Genomic DNA, 3,955 nt, shown 5'->3' with positions numbered 1-3,955 from the left:
CATGATGTCGTTGTGATACCTTCGTACCCTGTAGTGTTCAGGCATTCTCCGGTTGAATTCACTCACAGAAGGTTTTGCTACAGAAATACACTATCCTACCAAAAATAATTAGATACCTGGGGAAGATTTAAAACTAGTATTTCCATATGTTAATACTTGGTGGGGCATCTTTGGCCGTAATGACATCGGATACTCTGTGGCATTCTTTCTACTAAAGTCTGATACACTTCAGCTGGTATTTTCCTCCATGCGTCTTGCAGATGTTTGGTGAGTTTTCTCAAAGATGATGTACGCTGTTCATGAGCAGGGAGTTGTACATTGACATTCTAGACCATAATGTGATGCCAACACTTTAGGAATGGTCAGCAATACTTCCAACAAGACAATGTTCCTTGTCACAGATCCAACACTGTTTTACATTGGTTTGAGGATACGAATGTTTCATGATTGGGCTGGCTGCACAGAGTCCCAACCTGAACCCTACTGGACATCTCTGGGACGAACTGGGATGTCGGATCAGGAAAGACTATGAATGCTCATCGATTTACCTCCACAACAGCACTATGAGGAGGATTTCCGTGCCTCCTCTGGGACAGGAAACGGGAGTCCTTAAAATGAACGCCATCCATGCGTCTTCTCCAGTAAGTCTCCTAGTACCTCGAGAGCCTGAGAAGAGACTTTACAACAACCCAAATGCACTTTTAAAAACTTAAAGTATTGCTCCTTTGGGTAGGGAAAAAAGCTGTCCTGTCGTCAAAGAAATTTGAAAATCTTGATTACTGGCAAGAGTAATCAGCATCGTGTTCCTAACACCTCCACAACACCACTACTCGGATTCCCATGCCTCCTCTAGGACAGGAAACCATGTGAAAATTCTTTAAATTAACACCCTACATACCCCTTCTCCAGTTGTTTCCTGCCCCTCGAAGAGTGAAAGTCTATCCTGGATTAGTGTGTCTCTGGGAAAATAAAGCGTACCTTCTGTTGCACCAATGCCTGGGTGATGTGCGTTCTGGCAGGAGCGCTGGTGCTAAGACCAGGGGCAGAAAATACATGAATCCCCTTTGGTCTCAGAGCTCTGCCAGAAATCAAGTTGTATTGCTACTGAAAGGTTGTGTGTGTGCATGTGCTGCTTTGTACAGCCCACAGTTAAGGCTGTTATGTATGTCTGAATGCCATGCTGATGGCATATATCTATATTACACTCAAGTTCGGCACTATGGAGCAATTCCAGCAACCTCATTGGTTCTGATTCACAATTTAAGCAAGCTGATTGGTTGTTTGGGTTTTCTGATTCAACCTCATTGGTTGTTTGGGTTTTCTGATTCAACCTCATTGGTTGTTTGGGTTCCCTGATTCAACCTGATTGGTTGTTAGTGCCGAACTTGAGTGTAATATAGATCTATGCATCCTGCTAGCTAGCGAGTCAATTATCACGGCAGAAACATGTTGAAGGAATTTAAACAGTCCAACTGGACGAGAGACGGCCTTATTTAATTCATCTCCAACATTTAGTTGTAACAGTATGTGACAGAGCTCAATAAATCAGCAGCCACATGAGAACAAGAAGCAGCCACACTGGTGTCTGTTAATCTGTTCAATTTGAAGGTAGATCTGCAATCCTCAATGCACCAATGCAGACGTCCGCTAATGTTTGATGCGCTATGATCAGAGCATAGCTGAGCTAGGAATGCGGTGAAAGAAAAAAGGAGCAGTGAGCAATAATCATCAGATTATCGTGTAGTTGTGCGTATTATAGTATCTAATAAAGCAGCGGTAACCACAGCTACTTTTGTCCTGGTGGAGCACATGATACATTACCCTTGATTGTTTCCTGTTTGGAAGTGGGAAAAACATGGAAGATAAGTAGGGTTATATTCATAGTATTCCATTGGGGGTAATTAGCGCTCCCTCGTCCATTTTTCAGCTCCATTTTTATCATTAAAAGTAGAGCACTAATCTTAAATAAAAGAGACCATAGTGGGATCATATGTAAGCAACTGTGCTTTTCATTGTGGTGCACAGTGTGCTGGATCAGTAAATGTGTCCATTATAGCACTCCAACATAACATCTATGTAATAAAGCATCTGTTATTAATGGACATTTTGCCATAGGTTTGCAAATCCTGACACAACGACTTACATTAGAGTGTCCGTAGTTATATTAAGGAGCATAAAACCTAAAACGAGATCCACCAGTTGGTCCTGTTGCTCTAATAATTATCTAGAGATGTGTGTGTGTTTGTGTTTAGGTAGGAGTCCCCTGATTTTATATAAAAAATTCAACAGAAGTTATATTTTAGTGGTTCCCACCAGTGAAATAAGTTAAGAAATAAAGGGGAATTCATCTATCTCTGTGACCTTCTTTAATTCAAAAATGTGGTTTATGCAAAAAGGTTTTAGGGGCATCCTATTGAAATCTTATGTAAAGTACGGAGAAGTAGTGTCCGAAGAATCGCAGTCACTACAATACGTAAAAATATAAGACAGACGATTAGAGAAGAAGTGGATAGCGCCTAACAGGTTAGAGCGAAGACGTATTCTCTAGTGCTGGATCTCTCATGTTTGTTCTGGTATGGCCAATTCGCTAGATTCAGAATCCAATGTTGAAGACCAGGACCTCCAAGGTGAATATGATCTAGATTCTTCAGAGGTCGATGGGCTTCTCAAGGGAGTTAGGTTCCTTGGACTTCTTATTATCCATTGTGGCGTTAAGGCCTAGCTCACACAGACGGTTTTTACTGCGCTACTCTCGGTATAACACTCCTATTGTTTTCAATGGGACCGCTCAGACAGCCACTCGATCGCAGTGCTTTTCAGTGCCGCAATTTTTGAGCGGTGTTCTATTTTTGAGCACTTAGCGCTCCTCATCAAAGATGCCGGCACATTGTCTACTATGTCAAGCTACACTTCCGTGTTCATGGTTCTTGTCCCTACAACCAACGGACCAAGACCATGCCACGTAAAACATCCCCAGACCATAATGGAACCTCTGCCATACTTAACTGTTGGCACAACATAGGTAAAAAGGTTCCTCCACATCCAGGTACATCCATCTGATTTGAAGATGGAGTAGTGCGGTTCGACACTCCATATAACATTCTTCCATTGTTCAACTGTCCAATAACGATGCCCCTTTCACCATTGTAGGCGGGCTGATGCATCATCTTTGAGAAAACTCACCAGACATTTGCAGGATGAATGGAGGGAAACACCAGCTGAAGGTTATTGGACATGAGTAGAAAGTGTGAAAGTATTGAATTATTTTTTTATGCAGTAGTGTCATGTGCATAACATGTGTGCCGTGTGCATAGCATGGAAGCCAGTGCTACTTCCGATGAGTAATGACCCTGCAAGGTGGAACTGGAAGTGACGGGGTGCGCGTCCCGAACCGAAACAAAGCGGCCTACTCGATTAACATGACAACAGAGGGACATGCTATTGAAATTGAGGTACAAAGTAATTAACCACTTTTATCAGAGTCTCCGACCCTTTCACAATTGGCACTTCTCTGTATGGAAATTCTCCCCGTGACCTCAGAGTGCAGCATAAAATCATGTGACAGGCTTCCCGTGGATCAGTTTCAGTGTGAATCCAGCGATCTGAGTGACTTCTGAGGGCTGGTCATTGCTGCTAGACTAGCCATCATTTCAAAAGCTGTCAACCTTGTGGATTTTCTCGTCACACGTTTTATTTGATGGGGGGCTTGGTGCTGAAACCCCCACCAATAACTGAAGCAGCAGAAGTGCTCATCCAAGCGTGGTTTCTGTTTGCTAGCGGATGACCGCCTCATAGACTTCCATCTCAGATGAATGCTTCTACTGCTTCCTTTCAGGGATCGGTGGGGTCTCAGCACTTCGGACACTGCTCTATGACATGCCGTTTTTTAAAAAGGACAGTTACACTTTATACAATCTATGAAAGTTGAGTAACAGTCCATGCAAGAGTAACGATA

The sequence above is a fragment of the Eleutherodactylus coqui genome, chromosome 10 (assembly GCF_035609145.1).
Source record: "Eleutherodactylus coqui strain aEleCoq1 chromosome 10, aEleCoq1.hap1, whole genome shotgun sequence".
Classification (NCBI taxonomy): Eukaryota; Metazoa; Chordata; class Amphibia; order Anura; family Eleutherodactylidae; genus Eleutherodactylus; species Eleutherodactylus coqui.
This window is presented reverse-complemented; position numbering follows the sequence as displayed.